The following is a 25,105-nucleotide window of genomic DNA, read 5'->3' on the forward strand; positions in this document are numbered from 1 at the left end:
GGCAGTGTGGTCTCAGTCAGAGGCTCACAAAGTCTCTTGTTCTCAATGTGCAGCTCTGCTTAGAGCTTCCTGAAGCCTCCCTAGGGCTCTTCTGATTCAGGCTGGGGTTCTGGGGTTAGGTCTTGCTGCCTCTGGAGGGAAAGGGCTGGAATCTGGGCTGATGTCTGCTAGCTTCACCTCCTCTCCCTACGTAGGCCCTCTCCTCTCCTTGCCGACTCTTGGTTCCTGGAGGCCTGTGGTTCCTGTCCCTGCCCGTCAGGTACCTCTACTCTCTGGGCAGGGCCATCATAATTCCCAACCCATATAAATTGATTAAATGCTCCAATCAAAATAAATTGAGTGCCTGAATGAATAAGAAAACATGACCCATATATATGCTCTCTACAAGAGACACACTTCAAAACAAAGAACCCATACAGACTGATAATGAAGTCTTAGAAACAAATTTCAGGCAAATATAAATTAAAAACAAAAAAAAAAACTGGGATAGAAATACATATATCTCACAAATTAGACCTCAAATTGAAGGCCATAACAAGACATAAAGAAGATCACTTCATAATATTAAAAGGAGCAATTCAATAAGAGCATATATAACTCTGGTAAACATATATGCCCTCAATTCAGGAGCACCCAAATATATATATATATATTAAAAAAAAACAAACACAAACTTATGGAAGATATCAAGGGAGTGACAGGCAGCAATACAGTCATAGTAGGGGACTTTAACAACCCATTGACACCACTGGATACATCCTCTAAGTAAAAAATCAGCAAAGAAACATCAATCCTAAATGACTCACTAAGTCAGATTGACTAAATTGTCACCTTCAAAACATTTCACCCCAAAGAACATAATATACATTCTTCTCAAGTGCACATGGGACAGTTTCAAATATAGAATACATATTAGGACACAGGCAATGTCTCTTCAGACTCAAAAAGATAGAAATCATATCAAGCATCTTTTTAGATCACAATCACATAAAATTAGAAATCACTACAATAAAAGTAATAAAATTATCAAATACTTGGAGGCTAAATAGCATGCCATTAAATAACTATTGAGTTATCAAAGAGATCAAATAAGAAATAAAAGGCATCCTGCTAACAAGTGACAATGAAAACAAAATAATACAAAATCTATGGAACACAATGAAAGCAGACTTGAAAGGGAAGTTCATAGCTCTACAGGCCTAGGAAAAAAAATGGTAATAAATTATCTAACTCAACAACTCAAAGAATTATAAAGAGAGCAATAAGAAAAGTCCAGAGTAAGTAGAATGAAAGAAATAATAAAGATCAGAGCAAAAATAAATGACATAGTGACAAAAACACCCCCACAAAACTATAGAAATTCAATAAAACCTTATCTTTGAAAGCATAAACAAAATTAATGAACCTCTAGCCAGGATCACCAAGAAGCAAAGAAAGAGGACCCAAATAAACAAAATCAGAAATGAAAGAGCTGAAGTAACAACTGACCCCACAGAAATACAAAGGATTATGAAAAAATACTATGAACAACTCTATTCCAACAAACTGGACAACTTAGACAAAATGAACATATTATTAAAAAAATAAAAGCTTTTAACACTCAATCAGGAAGAATAAAAAAAAAAACCTGAATAAGCTGATAACTATCAAATAAATTGAAGCAGTAATAAAAAATCTTCCAGCAATCAAAAGCCCTGGTCTGGATGGCTTTATAGAGACGTTCTACCAAGCATTCAAAGAACTAAAATCTATCCTCCTCAGACTATTTAAAAATATTCAAGAGGAAGGCAGACTTCCTAGCTCTTTCTATGAAGCCAGCATCACTATAATTCCAAAACTAGATAAAGACACCACAAAGAAAGAGAACTACAGGGCAATAACCTTGATGAACACAGATGCTAAAATCCTCAACAAATTTGAGCAAATCGGGTCAGCATTACATTAGAAAGATCATACACCATGACCACGTGGGAATTATTCCAGTGATACAAGGATAGTGCAATATCTGCAAATAAATAAATAAATGTGATAACAACACATAAACAAATTGAGAGACAAAAATCACAAAATCATATCAATCGATGCAGTAAAAGCATTTGACAAAATCCAATACCCTTTCTTGATAAAAGCTCTCAGTAAAGTGGGGAATACATCATACCCCAACATAATAAAATGGACATATTCTTAGAAAAATAAAAATCTACAGTAAACATAATATTCAATGGGCAAAAACTAAATCTATTTCCCCTAAGAACAAAAACCAGATTGGTATGCTCACTCTCACCCCATAGTACTGTTCAACATGGTACTTGAATACTAGACATAGCTATGAGACAAGAAGAAGAAATAAAAGGCATCCAAATTGGAAAATAAGTAAAACTGTCCTTATTTACACATGACATGATACTGTAAATAGAAAACCTCAAACACTCCATCACAAAACTACTAGACTTAATAAATGAATTCAGCAATGTAGCAGGATACCAAATTAACACCCAGAAGTCTATGGCTTTTTTATAAACCAATAATGAACTCACAGAAAGAGAAACTAAAAAAAAAAAAAAAAAATCCCATTTACCATTGCATCACAAAAATTAAGATATCTAAGAATTAACTTAATTAAGGAGGTAAAAGGCCTATACTCAGAAACTACAGGAAGACATTGAAAAAAGAAATAGAGTAAGACATAAACATATCATGCACATGGATTGGTAGAATCAACATCATTAAAATATCCACACTATCCAAAATAATTTATAAACTCAAGTCAAACCCCATTAAAATACCAAGGGCATATTTCACAGACTTAGAACAAACTCTCCAAAAATTCATCTGGAAGAAAATAAGATCCCAAATAGCTGCAGCAATCCTGAGAAAGAAGAACAAAGTTGGCGGAATCACAATACCAGATATTAAACTATATTAAAAATTCACACTTCTCAAAACTGCCTTGTATTGGCACAAGAATAGAGAACTCTGAAAACACCTACGCCATGATAGTCAATTAATATTTGACAAAGGAGGCAAGAGCATACAATGACGTCAAGACAGTCTCTTTAATAACTTGTGCTGGGAAATTTGGCCGGATACATGCAAAAAAATGAAACAAAATAATCAACTTACAGCATACACAAAAACAAGCTCAAAATGGTTAAATGATGAAATGTAAGTCCTTTTTATAGGAAACCATAAAAATGTTAGAAGACTCCATAAGCAGCAAAATATCAGACATATGTCATAGCAGTACCTTTACCAATATAGCTCTTAGGTCAATGGAAACTAAGGAGAAAATAAACAAATGGGATTGCATCAAAATAAGAAGCTTCTGCACAGCAAAAGAAACCACCAACAAAACAACAAGAAAGTCCACTGCATGGGAGAATATATTTTTCAGTGCTATCTCAGATAAGGGTTTAATCTCCAAAATTTAGAGGTAACTCATATGACTTAACAAAAGGAAGATAAACAATCCAATCAAAAAATGGGCAAATGATCTAAATAGACACTTTTTGAAAGAGGACATACAGAAAGCCAAGAAACATATGAAAACATGCTCAAAGTCAGTAATCATCCATGAGATGCAAAGTAAAACAACAGTGTGGTACCATCCCCCACCTATTGGAATGGCTATCATCAATAAATCAACAAACAGGTGCTGGTGAGGACGTGCTGAAAAAGGAATCCTTGTGCACTCCTGCTGGGAATGCAGACTGGTGCAGCCACTGTGGAAAACAGTATAGAGTTGCCTCAAAAATTTAAAAATGGAACTGCCTTTTGACCCAGTAATCCTACTTCTAGGACTATATCCCAAGAAACCAGAAACACCAGTCAGAAAGGATATATACACCCCTATGTTCATAGCAGCTTAATTTAAAATAGCTAAGATTTGGAAAGAGCCTAAGTTCCCATCAGCAGATGAATGGAGTAAAAAACTGTGGTACATGTATATACAATGGAATACTATCTATAATAATAAAAGGGTAATATGCTAATTAGACTGGACATCATCTGGATGACATTCCATACGTCCTTCTTGATGAAACCAGGGCTGGAGGGAAGCAGCCGGGGCCTGGGTTCCTGCTGGTGGCCAGAGGAGTAAAGAAGCCCGGTTCCAGGTACCAGAGGGAAGCCAGTGCCAGTAGCCACGAAAAGGAAGGCTACTCTTGCACAAATTTTCCGGACTCTAGTGCTGCTCTAAAAAAGAAGGAACTTTGACCATTTGCAACAGCATGGATGGAACTGGAGAGCATTATGCTAAGGGAAATAAGCCAGTAAGAGAGAGATATCACATTATTTCACTCTTATGTGGGATATAATGATCAACATAAACTGATGAAAAAAATGGATCCAGAGACATGGTAGCACTGAACAGATAAGTTCAGTGAGAAGGCACGGGAGGGAGGGTGTGGTAAAGATCAACCAAAGGACTTGTATGCATGCACATTAGCATCATCAATGGACACAGACATTGGGGTGTTGGGGGCTTGTCCTTTCGGGTGGAAGTGGCTGGGTCAATTGGGAAAAAAGGAGATATATGTAATACTTTAAACAATAAAAATTTTATTAAATCAAGGCTATAAACAGTGCATTTGCTGTTTTCTAGGTATTCATCTTAAAAATTTTAAAGAAGTGAAGTGTAAGTGATAAAAAAAAATCACCATTGTTCCTCTGTTATTCAAGAGAATATGGACAGAAAGTATGTGATGTATGTAATATAGTTTTGGTACTCTATATCAGAGAAAATATATGTGGTTATTGTGACTAAGAAAGCAATAATAGTAAAATATATATATAAGAACATTTGAAAATTCCCTAGATGATGAATTATATTCCAAAAACACATCCTAGAAACTTATAGAAATTAAAAAAAAAAACAATAATAAATTGTTTTTCAATTTCATTGATTTGTTGCCATGGCGACTGTTTGAAATGAGGAGCCAGCACAATCAGTGATTTAAATCTGAGAGTCTGTCATCAAAATGAGTGATGTGTGTTCACTGTACAGAAATGAGGGACCTCATTTTAATTTTCTATACATGCTACTTATTATGGTTTGACATTTATTTTGGTAGCTAATTTTTTCTTCATACAAAGTTACAAGTGCATTATAAATCCAGCTTTTTGTAATATTTAAAAGGTAGTGTTCATCTAGCATAACTGGTAAGACAAGCAGACAATGTCAGCAATGCAGAATGGAGAATATTTGTCATAGGAATTGAATGAACTCTAGGAGTGACATCTCAGTGACATTTTCACTATTTCTGTAATTGCAACTTTTACATTGAGACCTTGCTCAATTGCTCAGTTATAGGAAGGGCCAGAGAGAGATCATGCCTATCTCTAACAGTAAAAGAAAAACAATGGGCCAACTATTTTGAAACATATCTCCCCAATTGTCCTAAAACAGCATTGCTGAATGTGACAGGCTCTAGGCTCTGTTTCATGGGACATGGTATAGAAGGGTAGAGAAATGAAACCCTTGTTTACATTTTTTTACTTTTAAAAAGTCTACATTGTGAAGCCTACATGTCATTAGAGATTGGAGACATTATATAGCTCATTACAGTTGGTACAGGGTACTGTCTAGGGACTCATTGCCCAGTGGGAACTCTTAGTACCAGAATACTTGTCAGAAATTTTTCTGTAGGTTAAGTATTTCTTAAAATACTTAAAATGCTCTGAATCATGCATACATGTTTAATGAGAACCCTCTTTTAGAGGTGTCATGAAGTGGATCACAGAAGAGCACTTGACTAAGAACCTGAAAAACACATGTGTGCTTATGCAAATGCCATTAAACCATTAATCTAATCTTAGGTTGGCCTCAATTTCCTCTTCTGCAAAATTAGGACTTTGGACTAAACTAACTTTAAAATATTGTCTTCTAAAATCAGATGATTCTTTTGACTAACTGGAAAAAGGAAGTTATTCATAAACCCCAAGTTAATTCCAACAGCAAAATAATTCCAAATGCCTTATTGATTTTACTCTCCTACTTTTTTTTTCAGTCTAATTTAACATAGACTGAAGTTTGTATCCCCTAAAAATTTATATGATAAAACCTAAAGCCTAACACAATGATATTGGAAGACGGGGATTTTGGAAAATGATTGGGTCGTGAGGTTGTAGCCCTTTGTGGATGGCATTTGTAGCTATTGTGAGTATCTTTGTCTTATTTTTAGTTTTATCGAGGAACACTTCAGATGTTTGCCAATTAATGTTTTCTGATGATTTCTAATGAAATCTCTTGATTATGTTAGAAATTCAGTACTAAAATATATGAACCACAGTTTAGGCATATTCACTTCAGAGAAAAAAAGGGGGAAAACACCCTAAAAGTTGTAAATTATGTTTCAGTACACAATTCTCAAACAGAAAGCCTCACATAAGTAGCAAACTATTTTAAATGATACAAAATATATTTAAACTCATGTCTTTTTTTTTTAAAAAAATATATATATATTATTGGTTTTTTACAGAGAGGAAGAGAGAGGGATAGAGAGTTAGAAACATCGATGAGAGAGAAACATCGACCAGCTGCCTCCTGCACATCCCCTACCATGGACGTGCCCATAACCAAGGTACATGCCCTTGACTGGAATCAAACCTGGGACTCTTCAGTCCGTAGGTTGACTCTATCCACTGAACCAAACCGGTTTCAGCTCATGTCTTTTCTTTTGAGTCTGAGGAACTGTGAAAAAATTCATGAAATGTATTTCTTATTTTATTGCATTTTCATTTAAAAAAGTATACTCTAGCACAGATGTTGGCAAACTCATTAGTCAACAGAGCCAAATATCAACAGTAGAATGATTGAAGTTTCTTTTGAGAGTCATTATTTTTTTTTTAACTTAAACTTCTTCTAAGGCCACTTCTTCAAAATAGACTTGCCCAGACTGCGATATTTTGTGGAAGAGTCACTCTCAAGGGGCCAAAGAGCCACATGTGGCTTGTGAGCTGCAATTTACCAATCACTGCTCTAGCAAATCTGTATTTTCAATACATTTTTAAATATATTCACTAATATATTCACTAATCATTATTATATCTCACACACAATATCCTTGTTTAATTTTTTACTTGAGGAGAACAGATCTTCAAGTAGTTGCCACAGAGAAGTCTCCTGAGTGATGTCCTTTGATTTCTTGAATGTCATGTTGTGCGGACTCATGGATCACAAACATAATTTTATAGTGTATTCTTGTCAAATGTCTGCAAATATTCGTTACTTTTTGTTAGATTTCAATATTTGTATGAGAATTCTATAGCAGATTCCCTTATCTCCCCAGAAGATATTGTGTATTTCAAGGCTAAGTTCTTAATGCTCTTAGAAATCTTTAAACAACACAATGTAATGTCTTTCCTAAACCCCAAAGTCACAAATGTGTTTTGATTCTTCTTCCAGGTCCAGGGGGACAAAAGAAGAAATAATTAGCATGTGCTTGGGCTGCCTTCCTAGATCCTTTCTAAATTACATTTTTCTGATTCCAGTAGCCACAAATTACTATTTAACTTACCAATGGAGAACAAAAATTTCTAGGAGAATAATTCAGTTTAGTTATTGCAATGACCTATCTAAAAAATTAAAAATGTATCCTCCCCCTTTTCTTTTTCCCTTAAAACATGACATAAAGTACCAAGCTCAACAAACAATAAAATATTTTTAAAAGATTATCATTCTTTTGTTTGTAAATAAGAACATTTTATTAGAAAAAGAAAGAAAATGTTGCTGTAGAGTTTTTAAAAAATATTAAGTCTGAAGAAAAGAACAAAAGCAATAGCTTTAAATAAAAGCTACTTCTAATGAATTGAGGCAGAAACACAAAACCTTGATGTATAATTGTTGGAATTTCTTAAAATGAATACAGTGATGGGCAGTTAACCATTTTCATCGACTGGTTCCAAATATTAACACTACTATGAGATTCCACAGGATATTTTGTTTTATATGAAGCATTAATGCACTTTGATATCACTAGCCAAATGCAAAAGAAAGCAGGGTATAAAATGGCTAATCAGGCAGGAGAAATTTAAGTGTAAATGACAGTATATAGAGCCTAGTAGACCTTGTCTTGAAATGGCTGAAAGTCTTAAGCAAATAATAAATACTAAACTCAGAGAAGTAAAGAGAGCTTGAAACTAATCGTTTAACAATTCCTCAGATTTTATGTGATTCCACTGTAAAGTAACAAATATAGAAATACAGAAAATAATTTCTTGACACAAAGGCATGTTTCTGTGTACCTCATAACCCGGTGGAGAGCCCGTGAAGTGTGTATTATCTTTTTGCTACCACAGAAGTCTCACAAAACCTGCAAATTCCTACCGCTGGCATTCACCAGACACACAAAGACATTACAAGAGGGAAGCTATCCTTCCCCTTATCTAATAACAGCACCCTAGAGAGAATCCCACAGTGGTGCTCACCAGCATCACAGGATAAACTAAATATTATCTTTTGTTTCCTTTTTAACTCCATTTTCTACAGCAAAAAATAACTATAGTTATTCTTGTTGCCCTACAAAAACACTTGACCATTTATCTCATCTGAGACATGATATGATGGGAAAACACAAATTAAAGGGGACCTTTGTGTGTTTTATTTTCATTGAAGATCATAATTCTCTCAAATAACTATGTGATCACCTCATGTTCACATAAAAAAATAAAAAATGATCATAGGCTACAAAAATGATTTAAAAATACCTTTTGATGTGCAAATATCATGCTACTGCACACTCCATTATCAACATCTAATAATACTCAAATAGCTTAGAAATAGAAGAGCTGAAAGATGAATGGACATAAGTTATCATTACCTTATTCTGTTATTATATTAAAACTGAGGCAGCTTGACTGGTATAACTCAGTGGTTGAGCTTTAACTTATGAACCAGGAAGTCACTGTTCTATTTGCAGTTAAGGCACATGAGGGCTCAATCCTCAGTAAGGATCATGCAGGAGGAAGCTGATCAATGATTCTCATCACTGATGTTTCTCTCTCTCTCTCTCTCTCTCTCTCTCTCTCTCTCTCTCTCTCTCTCTCTCTCTCTCTCTCTCCTTGCAATCAATACAAGTATATTTTAAAAAAAACCTAAGGCCCAGAGAGTTTATGTGATTTAAATTTATAAGACCACTGTCATAATTAGTGATAAAAATACTTAAAATATATATGTTATTAAAATTGGGGATTTGTATGTGTAGAATATGTGCAACCTAGAAAAAATATTAGCACTAATTCATATAGATTCAGTTTAAATAAGTTCTCAGTTAACTAAGTTTTTCATTTATTTTTGAATTCCTAGTGTACTTCCCTACTACCATTTTCTTCAAGTTTCTAGACCCATCTTCTCTTTACCATTATATTTAATTTAACTGAATCTTAAGTGCCTATAGTATATAGATATTAAAAAAAAACTGTATTAAAAATACCATCTAAGAACATATGATTGCTCCTTAACATATATACTATCCCCTCCTATCTCTCTCAACTCCATCACAATTTTGTGTCCATCTATGCTCTCATACTTATATTTAAAAACCCTTGGTCTGTCACATCTGTAACAACCAGAGACTGGACCATTTGTCCAGGCTGCAGCACAGCAGGCTCTGGTGGGTGGGGATTTATGGCAGCAGAAACAGGGATGGGGGAAAGTGGGGCTGGCACTCACATTTAAAATTGCACACATGCACAGACACACACAGCACCCACCAGCTCACAGCCCTTTCTCCTTTCTTTCCCTCCCTCCGAGCTCGCTCTCAGAGCCTCTGTCAGAATGAGGAAACAAAACAGACTGGGCCTGAAGAGGCCTGGATGGAAGGGTGAGCTGGCGGAGGGTAGAGCGGCCCCCATTGGCCCTGCCCCCTCCCAGCCTGGAAAGAGGAAGAGGGACACAGGGAGGCAGGAAGGCCTGGAGGACTGCTGAGAAAAACAGAAACAGAGACCTGGGGAGATCAGGCTGGCAGGGAAGGGCAGTTAGGGGTGATCAGGCAGGCAGGCAGAGAGGTTAGGGGTGGTCAGGCAGGGAAGCAGGTGAGTGGTTAGGAGCCAGCGGAACCAGATTGTGAGAGGGATGTCTAAATGTTGGTTTAGGCTCAGAGGGATGTCTGATTATCTGGGATTGGGAGATGGGGTCTAAACTGGCAGTCAGACATCCTCCAAGGGGTCCCCAATTGGAGAGGGTGCAGACTGGGCTGAGGGGAACCCCCTCCCCCCATGCACAAATTTCATGCACTGGGCCACTAGTCCTATATAATAAATCATAGTATCCAAATTGTCCTCTAAACCAGGAGTTGTCTGAGAGTTTACCCAGGGGGCAGGGCCAGCTGGGAGGAAGGGAGGGAGTACCTGGCTGGCAGCTGGTAGCCACTAGAGACCCTAAACTAGGGGTGTTGAACTCAATCAGAGAAGGGGCCAAAATCTAAAATCCAGCCTAAATCGCGGGCCGAATGGTTTACTGAACAGTCATAAACTGTCATTGTGATGGAAACGCAGCGGAGTGCAGTGATGACAGCGCGGTGCAGGCCATATTGCAAGGCCTGGCGGGACGGATTTGGCCCGCGGGCCTTGTGTTTGACACATGTGCCCTAAACAGTGGACTGGGCCTCTAGTGCACTATACTGTATAATGTCAGAAAAAAAAATAGACATCTTTCTTTGAAAGCTAACCCTAAGCATTCTTGGGCTTTCCTTCAAAACTTCACTTTTTCTACTAGTAAATGTCTTTAATTTCTTGTCAGTATGTCTCTTTATCCTTGCTCTTTACAGCATAGCATAACTACATTTCTCATGTTCATAAGTTTTCCTTTGACTTTTTTGAATCTTCATAAGTAGCACTTTCTCTCTTCACCCAGCACTCCATTTAATCCTTTGACAACATGTTGCCACCATCCTCTTTCCTCAGTGACTGGCTCCAGACTAAAAACAATGCTTTCTCAGTACCCATTCTTTGTATCTCTTTAATGCATTTGTTAGAGATGACTGCATAGAGAACACTAAGATCTATTTAAAATTCTCATTACTCATTCATTGTTTATTTAGAATTTATAAAATCGCTTTGCTATATACTTCGAATGATACACAACTTATAAAAGCAAGAGAATTACAGTCTGTGGGGAATATCCAAGAAGTGGCATTGTGCATATTGTAGTGTAAATGATTCTTGGTTTAAGGCACTTATTTTATTGAGCACACATTACTGGTAACATTGGATGAAACTGAGCACCTTTACTTCCTTAATTTATTTCTCTAAAAATTCAGAATGATACTCTTTTCTTGATACTCCAATATTATTACCCTATTCTAGTTGATTTCACTAGGTTCTCTCTATCCTCACCGCTTTACATTTTGGCGTGTGAAAGCTTCTAGAGCTTATTTTCTGATCTGCTTCTGCAGTGATACCATCTATATGCTGCATGAAATAGCAACTAAATATCAATGGTTTCTATATCACGATGTCCAGTATCCATATCTCTAGCATGATCTCACATAAGATTTTTGCAACTCTATTAAGATATCCTATAATACGTTATATCCCAAAGTGGACCTGATCCTGCATAAAAATCACAAATGTGACATGTTGTTCCAGGCTTATTACTATTAACTTCCCGTATTCAGGCTCCCATATTTATCACCTGAAAAAATGTGACATTTCTATTTAAAAAGAAAAAAAAAAAAAAAAAATATATATATATATATATATATATATATATATATATATATATATGCTGATAGGTTATCCATTCACATGATTCAAAATTCAAAAGGCATATTGGAAAAAAATTCCTTTCATTATTTTCTCCTAGCTACCCAATTTCTTTCTAAAATGCAAGCACTCTTATTTCTAAAATTGTTTTATACAATACTTATTATAGTAGCAAATAAGTACTCATTATTTTTTCTTAGCTTTTATTGTAAAAAATAAGTAGTATGCTATATACATTCTTATTCCATTTTTCTTTCACTAAGTGCATCCTGGAGTTTGTCTTATCAATCCACAAAGGAATTTCTTCATTTTTTTTAAATGCATATAATTTCAATAGAGGCCCTATGCACAAAATTTGTGCAAGGGGCTCAAAGGGCTCGGCCCTCACAGCTCCAGCTACCTCGGCCTTCACAGCCCTAGCTGCTTAGGCCCTTGCAGTCCTGGCTTTGTCCAAAAGCTCATAGAATGGTTGTCCGGAAGTTTGTCTAGATGGTCATTCAGCTGTTAGATCTAATTAACATATTAGCACTTTATAATATAGGGTTATATGAATGCACCACATTTTATTTAACTATTAAGCTGCTGATAAACCCTTAGGTGAGGTTTTATTATTATTATAATGTTGTGACAAATAATCTTACACATTAATTCTGTAAATATATTATCAGGTAAATTTTTTTTTTAATAAGTTTTTATTGTTCATATTATTACAAAAGTTCCTTCCCGCGCCCCCGCCCCCCCATTGCTCTCCTCCACCAGGTTCCCACCCCACCCTCTGCCCTTTCCCCACTCCCCATTGTCCTCATCCATAGGTGCACAGTTTATGTTTAGTCTCTTCCCACATCCCCCTCTCCCCTTTTCCCTAAGAATCGTCAGTTCACTCCCCTTCCATACCTCTGATTCTATTATATTCAACAGTTAATATTGTTCATCAGATTTTTTAAATTTCCTTGGTTTAGATTCTCTTGTTGATAGTTATGTATTTGTTGTTCATAATTTTTATCTTTATTTACTTTCTCTTCTGAAAGAACCCCCTTCAGCACTTCATATAATTCTGGTTTGGTGGTGATGAACTCCTTTAGCTTTTTTTTATTAGTGAAGCTCTTTATCTGACCTTCGATTCTGAGTGATAGCTTTGCTGGATAGATTATCTTTGGCTGTAGATTCTTGCTATTCATCACCTTGAATATTTCTTGCCATTCCCTTCTGGCCTGCATGGTTTCTGTTGAGAAGTCAGCTGACAATCATATAGGTGCTTCTTTATAGGTAACTACCTTCTTTGCTCTTGCTGCTTTTAATATTCTTTCTTTGTCTTTTGCTCTAGGAATTTTAATTATGATATGTCTTGGTGTGGTCCTCTTTGGATTCCTTTTGTTTGGAGTTCTGTGTGCTTCCTGGACTTGTATGTCTAATTCTTTCACCAGGTGGGGGAAGTTTTCTGTCACTATTTCTTTCAGTATGTTTTCGATATCTTGCTCTCTCTCATTTTCTGGGACCCCCATAATTCTGATGTTGGTTCGCTTGAAGTTGTCCCAGAGGTTTCTTACATTATCTTCAATTTTCTGGATTCTCTTGCCTTCTAGCTTCTGTGGAGGAGTGTCTTCTGGTTCTAAGATATTCCAAATCTTTGACTTGATTCTTGCGATCTTCCATTCTGTTTTTAGGACTCTGTATAATATTATTTATTTCAGACAATGTATTCTTTATTTCTTGTTGATCCCTTATCATTTCTTGATAACTCCTTATTAATTATAGTTGATCCCTTTTCATATCCTTATAGGTCTTATCGATCTTTTCTAGGAAATTCTTGAAAAACTTTATAAGCGTAGATTTGAACTCTATATCCAGTAGCTTTTTGTCCTCCATTTCTTTCATTTGTGATCTATTTTGTCTTGGCATTTTCGCAGCTTCCCTGATGGGGCGGGGTTTCAGGATGGAGCCTACAGCTTTGGCTTCCATCAGCCCCGCCCTATGCGGCTCCTGAGTCTCAGGGTCCTTTAGTACTCGTTGCAAGCGCCTCTGAGAGAAAGGTGCCCTCGATTTTCACCTGCTGCCAAACAGTCTATGCTCTCCCCCAATGAGCCCAGTATTGGGGTTTAGTTCAGTTGGAAGTGAATTTGGAGGTGGCGTTCAGAGCAGACTGGAGCCCCAGTCTCCTTCCGGCCAGGGCACAGCCTACCATCCCTTCTCTGCACGCAATGTGCGTGCTGCCGGGACCTCCTTTCGCTGCTCCCCCGGGGTTCCGCCTTACAACCCAGCTCCCTATGGATGAGCCTGGGTCCCTGGGGTCTGGCCTAGAACTGGGGTTCAGAGCAGTCACAACTGGGGCCCAACACAGTCGGAGTTTTATCTCCTTCCCTCTAGGGAACGCCAGCCAGGCACTCAGTCTCCCTCCTCTCTGGCTCCATCCTCTCCGCGAGCCGCGTGTCTCCGTACCTTGGGCTTTTACAGCTCCTCTGCGCTTCCTTCTGGTTTTCTCCTTGCTTCTCATTGTAGAATTTCCAGTCAGTCGACTTTCCTGTAGTTCTGGGTAATGTCCATTTTATATTTTAGTTGTATTTTATTCAAATTGTTGTGCGCGGCTGCGGCTAGGTGTTTACCTGGGCGCAGCCATCTTGGATCTCTATCAGGTAAATTCTTATAGTAGAATTGGATCAAAGAATATTTGCAGGTGAAATCTGAGTAAAAAAACATCAATATGTCCTACCTAGAGATTTTTCCATTCCAAAATCACAACAGCAATGATTGAAAATAACTATTTCTTCACATTCTCATGGATACAGCAAGAGAGCACACTTTTGATCTCTGATAATCTAAGTAACAAACTATTATTGCAGAGTGGTTTTAAAATTATTTTATAGTAAATTTCCAATTGATCAATTCACTCTCTCTCTCTCTTGCTAGTCTTCTTAAACATTTCTGATTCTACTCTGTTGCTTACATATCAATGTAAGTCCAAACTAGCACTTAAAGCCCTTCTAAATTTGGCCCTAGTATTCCCTTCTAGTTTCATTGCTTGTGATGGCCCATTACCAGGCTTCTCCAAAACCACCATGCCTTTACATAAGTTTCTAAATTTATGTTTCAGCTTCTCTTTCCATGAAATGCCCTTGTCAATCCATCTTATTTATCTAAGTAATATCTACTCGTGCTTTCTGAACACTATGTCACCATCTTAAATATAATTCTCTTGAATTCCTTAGAAGATGTTTATATTTTTCTCATTCTTTAGTATTCTGTGAATTTCACATTTCTTGGATACACTAAAATTATCATTTTACTTTTATGTTTAACTCATAGTGAAGTTTTATTTGCTTTCCAAAAACATAATTTCAAATTGCAGTGTGAATAAGGTACATACTTTTAAAAAGTTGTGTGAAAATTTTCAATGAAAAAATGAGAAAGGGAAAAAGGTAATTTGTTGGTATTGGTGAAAGGTCACACACAAAATAATGTGTGAGTGAACAAATTAAACTGGTCAATATAATATGGGAAAATAATAAAGAAGAAATAAAATTATAAAATTAGACTGGTGAGAGAATATTAAATATTAGCCAACAAAATGAACTATATCAGTATAGTGTTTTGTGATCCAAGAAATTGACAAATATCACTACATAAATTACTTTTAAATGCTATAAATTGGATGGAAGGAAAATTAGTATGCAGGATAATTTTTTTTTTAGTCAAAACTAAATAAACTTGACTATGACTGTGCTGTATCTCTTTACATACCAAGTATAATATATGTGACAGTATAGGTAAATGTGAATATGTATTCATACACACACACACACACATATATATATGTTATATATTGCTAAAATTTCAAATGCTATTTTTAAAAGTAAGAAAATATATTATTTTTAAACTAAGCAAATCACTTAATGCGTTGGTAGGTATTCCAATCCTTTTCATTCCATTTATTTATTTTTTTTAAATGCGATTGTTACAAAGCTACCTGCTTTGCTGAATTTTACAATAACATTTTCTTAACTGTGATTATTTATAATGATCTGTCTTTCTCCTTTCTTTATTTTATATTTATTTATTTTTTGAGTAAGGAACTTTGAAATTTGTTGTAATTTATTTGTTAAAATATTATTCACTTTGTTCCTGTGAAGAATGACAGGATTTTGTTCTTATAGATTCAGACAGCTCAGTGCCTCTGAATCCCTTTGCATTTTTTTGCTTATTAAGCTGTAGATTAAGAATTAGAAAACCAGCCCTTTCTCTTCACAGAGGCCAGAGAAGCCCATGTCCTCTGCTCACAGCACTTACTCAACAAAAATTGTGGTGGAAAATGATATCAGAAACACCCCCAGTATTCATTCTACCCCTTTTCCTAAACCTTAGAACTCCAATTTGGGAAGCAAATGAAAATCTGCTCAGGTGTAAGAACAATTATTTTCTGGATTTGCATACCATACTAATAGAAATGACACATGTCAAAGTTCTGACAAAGGAGATATAAATGCAAGTTGTTGGGTGCAGTTTTAGGAAAAGTTTGAAAAGAGATTTAATTGCTAGCACATGCTCTTTTATTAATAAAATAAAATTTCTGCTTGAGTTCCAGCAGAAATCTTTAGAACAAGAGAACAAGTGTCTACTTTAAAGAGTTTGAGGGAAACACTAGCTCTTTGTGATGGATTCCAAGGGATATTTAGACTCACCTTAAAGTTTCCTCTGGTGTGGCTCTAAATATACATTTAAGTTAATTTTTGCATTCTACTTTTGATTTCGACAGAATGCTTTTTAAAACAATAATGTACAACATTTACCTGGTTTTAAAATCTTATATGTTATTTTAATCCTTCAAATCTATTTTATTTCATTGACACCTATTTTTATAATTTTATGTAAAAGTAATTACATTATTTAGGAATGGTCTTATTTTGTCCAGGTGGTATCTATATACTATACTGATGTTTTTTTATGACAAATTTACTTTTAATTACTTCTTTGGGCAGGAGGGCGGTGGCTTCTAAAGCCTTATAAGGGACTTGACTAAGATAGAATTGAAAGACCCCCGTTCCTTTATAGAGTGGACGCTTCTAACAAATGCCAGCACCCAGAATCATGTCTCTGAAGCATTCTCTGCCTTCCTAGGATCTTCATTTGTGGTTTAAGCAATCTTTGGCTTGTCTTTACTTTTCTAATCTTATGCTATTCAAATTATATATCCATGTACCAGTCCTTGTAATACTAGCACATCAAATATTTCATTATCTCCAGTTGACATGTTAATCTTACAATTTCATAATTTAAATGGTTTTGCCACCAAGTAAATCCTGATTCAAATAGTTCCTTACTATAAAAAGTGTTGTAGCTTTTTTATCTGAATATTTAACTTATTTTTAAATTATTTTTTTTCTTTGCTTAATCCCTTCACCTTTCTCAGCCAGTCCCCAATTCTCTCCCCTCTGAGAGCTGTCAGCTTTTTCTCTGTATCCACAAGTCTGTCTCCACTCTGTCTGTTCATTTATTTTGTTCACTAGATTCCATACAAAAGTTAAATCCTATGTCACTTGTCTTCTCTGAATGGATTATTACCCAAGTCTTTATAGTCAATTAATGTTTGACAAAGAAGAAAAAAAATCTTACAGTGAGGTAATGACAGTCTTTTCAATCAATGGTGTTGCAGAAATGGACAGATATGTGACTATCTTTTTACACCACACACAAGCATAAACTCAAAATGGACTAAAAACTTAAATGTTTTACTCAAAAAATATAAAAATCCTAGAAGAAAACATAGGCAGTAATATCTTGGACATTTTCTATAGCAATGTTTTGTTTCTAATGTAGCACATCTGGCAAGTGAAACAAAATTTAAAAAATTACAAATGGGACTATATGAAACTAAAAAGTTTTCACACTGCAAATAAAACCATCAACAAAACGAAAAGACAACCCACTGAATAGGAAAACATATTTTCTTCTATGCCTGAAAAGGACTTAATTTTCAAAATTCATTAGGAATTTATAGTACTCAACACCATAATAATAATAATAATAATAATAATAATAATTTAATTAAGAAATGGGCATTTCACCTAGCATAAAAAATAATGAAATCCTGCCATTTGTGACAACATAGATGGACCCGAAGTCATTATGCTAGAGGAAATAAGTCAGACAGAGAAAGACAAGTATCATATAATTTCACTCATATGTAGAATTTAAAAAGTAAAATAAATGAATAAACAAACTCAAAGACACAGAGAACAAATTGATGGCCATCTAATTGGGGAAGGGGTGACAATGATGAAAGGAATTAAGAAGTATTAATTGTCAGTTATAAAAATTGCCACAGGTCTGTAAAGTACAGCACAGAGAATATAGTCAATAATCAATAACACTGTAATAACTATGGTGTCAGAGGATGATCATTTCATAAGCTATACAAATGTGTAGTCATTACGTTGTACACCTGAAACGAATAAAATATGGTATGTCAACTGTAATTGGAAAAATAAACCTATCTATTATAATCTATAATAATACATAGGTAATATGCTAATTAGACTGGACATCATTTCTGATGTCCTTTCTGACAAACCAGGGCCAGAGGGAAGCCAGTTGTGGTCTCAGGTGCCAGAGGGAAGCTGGTACCAAAGGGTAGGCCTATTCTTGCATGAATTTTCGTGCATAGGAGCTCTAGTTTATAAATAAATGAACACAATTAACCTATTATTTTCATTATTAATGGTAATTTCATGAGGATTTTTATTCAAACTAGTTTCTATAATAATGGAAAACTTCAGGTATTATTCTATTACTAAAGAATTATTCTCTACCTCAAATAGCTTACATTATATGCTATTACTGCATCTTCCCTGAAAAGACCTTTTTGCTTTTCAACCAATTAATGTTTCATTTCCAAGATAATTCTAATTAGAATTTTAGTAAAATAGAGGGCAGCAACCTGCCACTTGACACATGTTAATGGAAAAAACACCTGCCCAAATTTCATTTAGTGTCAGTTAATAGGCTCTTTTTCTACACTTTTAAAAATGACTGTGTTTTGGAAGTGCCCAGCTAGCTCAGTCGGTAGAGCATGAGACTCTTAAAAATGACTGTGTTTAGAAAATCATAGATTTTAGAGCCACACCAGAGGAAACTTTAAGGTGAGCCTAAATATCCCTTGAAGTCTATATGGTGCATTTTTTGTACTTAAGTAACAGTGTATGTGATACATAAACTGTAATGTATAATGGCTATTAAGAGATGAAAATATTTACAAAGAACAATTATACTATAATAAAAAGTTAAAATTATTTTGTCACTTATTTGTCTTCCAGTCCCCCTTCTTATGGTCCTTCATCATTTCTCTCCTTTTCTAAATTTTAATACTGGGACATGAATCCCATAATGTTGCATTTTCAAAGTAACTTATTACTTTGTTCCTTCCTTGCTATCAGTTGTGAAACTGTCCCAAATGATTTGGGTCCATGCCATGAGAAAAGCTTTGATGCGACTAGCTGGAAGTTCCCATTAAGCTGGAACTGTTGAGGAGTGTGTGATTGAGTACCAATGGGACGGGTTCTGGCACTGCCATATATTGTCTCCATTTTGTGCGTTGTTTCATCTAGGCTTGCCTTGCCATCATACTGAGAGAATGGCCGGAAGGCAGAAATTATATATGAGATGCTTTTTGTACTCCCACTGTTTCTAGCACAGTTTTAGGTGACATATGAATTACTCAATTCTCCTTCACTTCCTCTGCCTGATCAATAATCTCTCTATAGCTAATCCTCCTAGTACTTTTCCTAAATGTGTTTGAATATATGGCAATATAGATACTATAAATAAAAATTATATATGCATTTATGCAATGCACACATATGTGTATAATATGCACAGTACTCTAACTTTTTGCTGTTTTTAACCTTATGTAGTAATAAATTTGAATATAGATAAATTCTGGTTTTCACGGTTTCTGAAAAAATAAATGCTATAAAGTGACCTATAGAAGAAAAGTAAAGGGAATGAAAACTATAATAAAAATATAATAAAATCTCATGTAATAAAAGGTATAATATAAGAAACTGCTGGTAAAGAGATACTGGATTTAGCAATGTAATCTTGCTTTCTGTTATTTATTTTTTTATTTTCTAATTTTATTGCATTGATTGGGAGTTTTGAAGCACCATTTACTTTAACTTGAGTAATTTAGAATTTATATAAATACATATTTTTTATTTTTCTGAAAGTTGCCATTAAATTATTATTATTTTAATTATTTATTGTTTAAAGTATTACATATGTCTCCTTTTTCCCCCATTGGCCACCCCCATCCCCCAGCACATGCCCCCACTCCCCTAGTGTCTGTGTCCATTGTTATGCTTATATGTACAAATACATGACCTTCCCTCTCTCCCCAACCTTCCCTGGACAGTCTGTTCGATGCTTCTCTGTCTCTGGCTCTATTTTTGTTCATCAGTTTATATGATTCACTATATTTCACAAATGAGTGAGATCATGTGATACTTATTTATCTCTGACTGGCTTACTTTGCTTATCATAATGCTCTCCAGGTCCATCCATGCTGTTGCCAATGGTAAGAGTTCCTTCTTTTTTACAGCAGAGTAGTATTCCATTGAGTAGATGCACTTAAACTTATTAAATTTTAGATAGATTTTTCATGAACAGTCCACATTATTCTGTATATGGATAGTTTCCACAGAATACAGAAAGTCCCCAATGCCTGCTCCCTATTGCTCCCTAATGCCTGCCAGTCATTCCCATGTTGCAATCACCTGTAAGTTTTATTAATTTTTACAATATAATGTCACCAAAATTGCTTTAACATAAACCAGGGATTCACTACTTTTACTGCTCCTCTCCCCTATTCCTTTGTGGAATGTGTATTATTCATAATCAATAAACTCAAATGTGATTTTTTTATAATTAGATTCTTTTTTTTTTTTTTTAATCTCAAGGCACCAATTCTAAGTAAAGTAAGAAATAAATCTATCACCTCCAGGCAAACTCTGTCAAATAAAATTTGCTTTTTTTCATTTTCTTTTTTTCTGATTTAAGTATTAATAAACAGGCCCAGCACAATACTTAGTGGTGAAGAGGGAGTGGGGAATAGAGACTACATACTTTTAAATATTTTTGGCTTATCCTATACAGCAAAGATGCAATATGCAAATGGTCTTTATGCCCTGAAGCTTAATGTCCGCATCACGTGTCAGCAGGAGAGTGGGGCAGTGAGCTACAAGCAGGCGGTGGCGAGCTACAGAAGGGGGCAGGGTAGCAAGCTATGAGGAGGGTTCAGGGGGAGCAGCGGGAGGGTGAGGCAGAAGGTGGAGAGCTACTGGAGGGTGGCAGTGAGCTTCTGGCGAGTTACTGGCACACAGATTCGTGCTCAGGGCTACTAGTAGAATTATAACATAGTACCTAAAATTTTGTATTAAACTGAAAACTACTGGATGAAAATTTTTTGTTGTTAAAATAATGATAACTACTGAAATGGAAGTGTGTTATTTTTTTCATTCACCTGTCAAGTGTAAAGTAGAAAGATATTGTATATTAATTTTTTTCTTTACTAAGATACATTTTTTCTTCCTTCAGCGATTCATTATAATGAGTATCTGCTACATTTAGCATTACTTTGCAAGACATGGTTGCTACCTTCAATATGCTTAGTCTTTAGTTAGTGAGATGATAATAAGGCTATGAAAAATTAATAAACAAGGGCTTAAGAATAGTTAAGAACACTAATAAAAAACACATATGAACATAGATAACTTACTGTCACACTGTTAGCTACACAGAGGAAGACTATTAGTGGGATAGTCTTCCTCTGTGTAGACTATTCCTCCAAAGAGGGCAAGTCCATCCCCCTAACAGAGAACTGGAGGCCCTATGCATTGAATTTGTGCAGGGCCCTTGGCCCTGGCCCCTGCCTTCCGCGGCTGCCACCAGGGGCCTCTGCTGCCTCTTCCTCTGCCTCGGCCACTGCCCACTGCAGTTTTGTCTGGAAGGAAGGACACTGGAAAGGATGTCTGGTGTAATTTGCATATTACAATTTTATTATTATAGATAAGAGTGTTGGAAGCAAATCTAGGCTGTACTTGAAATAAGACACTGGAGGACAGAATGTCTTTCTATGTGGATGAGTTGACATAGCGAATGTAAAGAGATAGAAAATAGCTCAGAGACAGACATTTTCATAATTTCCCTTATAAAATTATTTTTTTAAAGTGATATCATTCTAAATCTAGGTATAGCAAACTCTGCATAGTTCTCCTTTGAGATATATCGAGTCAACTTGGAGTGCTCTAGTCAAGATAAATCACAGTGTGTACTTTAAAACCATCTATTTAGGTAGAAAAAAATGCAGTATAATAAAAGCTGTATTTACCATATTTTCCGGCGTATAAGACGACCCCCTAATTTTACAGTTAAAACATAGGTTTGGTCCTATATTCGCTGTATAAGACTACCCCCCACTTCTGAGGCAACACCAGTTCTTTTTTTAATGACCACCTCTGACTCTGGCCAATCTGAGCAGACTTTTTACTAGAACACAGTGTCGTCTTATAGCAGGAAAATACGGTATTTTGGGGTGTTGCTGGTGAGAGAGGGGTGTGACAGAGATGTGATTTAGTCTAAATTCTAGGGCAAATCAAAGGGACTCCTGCCACTCTACCAAATGACTAACTTAATGAGAATGTGTGTTCACGCAGCTTCAAAGGCTTCAGGGACCCTTTAAGTTTGTCTTCTGCACTAAATTTAAAGGAATCAGCCTCTTAAGTCCCCAAATGGAAAACCTCTTACTCAATTTCTTAAATCAAACAATACTTTTGAAAAGAATGTTTGTAACTCAAACTATGTGTTGTCAAGCTGCTTAACTAATCATAAAATGACAGAGAGCAGTACATAAAAGAAGTAAAAAAAATATCAAGCTAAAGACAAAGTTGACATTTGTTATCAACCTTGGAACCTCTAGTGTTTAGTTTTTCAATCCTCTCAAACTTACATATGCTTACATCTTTGAAATATTAAATTGCATTTTATCAAAAATTGAAAAGAGTAACAGTTGGGTGAATGAGAAGTCATATGAAAATGAAGTATGTTTTCTGAATTAAAATAATATGCAGATATTTTTGTTTTATAAATATGGACATTGGTTACTAAAACATACAGATAATGTGTTAAATTAAAAATTACATGGACTACCTGAGATTTCTTACAGATCTACACTTAATTAGCTCTAACAAGATTAAGAGTTAGACAGTGATATATCTCTTCACCTGATCCATACTGCCTCTTAATTTACTATTGAGAGATGAAATAATAATTTCGTTATCAAGATGTATTTGATTACAAAGGTCTCATTATGTTATTTTAATTCACATTTTCTTATAATAAAAAAAATTCTATGTAAGTCCAAATAAAATGTGCTCTCCTGAATAAGTTATATTTAAGAAAATGATAAATCACACCAAACTTGAAAGATGGTAAGTTGGGGAATCCAAGATGGCTGTGCCCAGGTAAACACCTAGCCGCAGCCTCACACAACAATAAAATACAACTAAAATATAAAATGGACATTACCCAGAACTACAGGAAAGTCAACTGACTGGAAATTCTACGAGAAGCAAGGAGAAAACCAGAAGGAAGCGCGGAGGAGCTGTAAAAGCCTAAGGTACAGAGACACACGGTGCGCATGGAGAAGACGGAGCCGGAGAGGAGGGGCGGCTGAGTGCCTGGCTGGCGTTCCCTAGCGGGAAGGAGATAAACACTCCAACTGTGTTGGGCCCCACTTCTGACTGCTCTGAACCCCAGTTCTAGGCCAGACCCCTAGGACCCAGGCTCAGCCATAGGGAGCTGGGCTGTAAGGTGGAATCCCGGGGAAGCAGCAAAAGGAGGTCCCGGTGGCGCATACATTGCACGCAGAGAAGGGAAGGTTGGCTGTGCCACGGAATTGCCCTGGTGGGAAGGAGACAGGGGCTCCAGACTGCTCTGAACGCCACCTCCAACCCTACTTCCAACTGAACTGAACCCCAATACAGGCTCATTGGGGGAGAGCATAGACTGTTTGGCAGCAGGTGAAAATCGAGGGCACCTTTCTCTCAGAGGCACTTGCAATGAATACTGAAGGACCCTGAGACCCAGGAACCGCATAGGGCGGGGCTGACGGAAGCCAAGGCTGTAGGCTCCACCCTAAAACCCCGTCCCATCTGTAGCTGCGAAATGCGACAACAAAATAGATCACAAACGAAAGAAATGGAGGACAAAAAGCGACTGGACATAGAGTTCAAATCTACCCTTATAAGGTTTTTCAAGAATTTCCTAGAAAAGATCGATAAGACCTATGAGGATATGAAAAGAGATCAACTAGAATTAATAAGGAATCAACAAGAAATGATAAGGGATCAACAAGAAATAAAGAATACATTGTCTGAAATAAAAAATATTATACAGCGTCCTAAAAACAGAATGGAAGATCGCAAGAATCAAGTCAAAGATTTGGAATATCTTTGAATGTTCCAAAGCCAGAAGACACTCCTCCACAGAAGCTAGAAGGCAAGAGAATCCAGAAAATTGAAGATAATGTAAGAAACCTCTGGGACAACTTCAAGCGAACCAACATCAGAATTATGGGGGTCCCAGAAGATGAGAGAGAGCAAGATATCAAAACATACTGAAAGAAATAGTGACAGAAAACTTCCCCCACCTGGTGAAAGAATTAGACTTACAAGTCCAGGAAGTTCCCAGAACTCCAAACAAAAGAAATCCAAAGAGGATCACACCAAGACACATCATAATTAAAATTCCAAAAGCAAAAGACAAAGAGAGAATATTAAAAGCAGCAAGAGCAAAGAAGGTAGTTACCTATAAAGGAGCACCTACACGATTGTCAGCTGACTTCTCAACAGAAACCATGCAGGCCAGACGGGAATGGCAAGAAATATTCAAGGTGATGAATAGTAAGAACCTACAGCCAAAGATAATCTATCCAGCAAAGCTATCACTCAGAATCGAAGGTCAGATAAAGAGCTTCACTAATAAAAAAAAGCTAAAGGAGTTCATCACCACCAAACCAGAATTATATGAATTGCTGAAGGGGGTTCTTTCAGAAGAGAAAGTAAATAAAGATAAAAATTATGAACAACAAATAGGTAACTATCAACAAGTGAATCTAAAAACCAAGGAAATTAAAAAAAAAATCTGATGAACAATATTAACTGTTGAATATAATAGAATCAGAGGTATGAAAGGGGAGTGAACTGACGATTCTTGGGGAAAAGGGGAGAGGGGGATGTGGGAAGAGACTGAACATAAACTGTGCACCTATGGATGAGGACAATGGGGAGTGGGGAAAGGGCAGAGGGTGGGGTGGGAACCTGGTCAGGAGAGCAATGATGGGGGGGAAAAAGGAACA

The 25,105-nt window shown here is 36.1% G+C and overlaps 1 protein-coding gene and 1 long non-coding RNA gene across 2 annotated transcripts in view; one reads left to right on the forward strand and one right to left on the reverse strand.

The window, feature by feature from the left end:
• On the forward strand, window positions 1-23,597 carry LOC118729988. The gene is made up of 3 exons (XR_004991331.2): window positions 1-114; window positions 8,418-8,419; window positions 23,586-23,597. It is a non-coding gene; the product is annotated as an uncharacterized LOC118729988 (long non-coding RNA).
• The window catches only part of MGAT4C (MGAT4 family member C), a 641,457-nt gene that overhangs the window by 72,829 nt on the left and 543,523 nt on the right, over window positions 1-25,105 (reverse strand). The window lies entirely within an intron of this gene.

This window comes from Pipistrellus kuhlii, unplaced genomic scaffold, assembly GCF_014108245.1.
Source record: "Pipistrellus kuhlii isolate mPipKuh1 unplaced genomic scaffold, mPipKuh1.p scaffold_m20_p_3, whole genome shotgun sequence".
Taxonomy (NCBI): Eukaryota; Metazoa; Chordata; class Mammalia; order Chiroptera; family Vespertilionidae; genus Pipistrellus; species Pipistrellus kuhlii.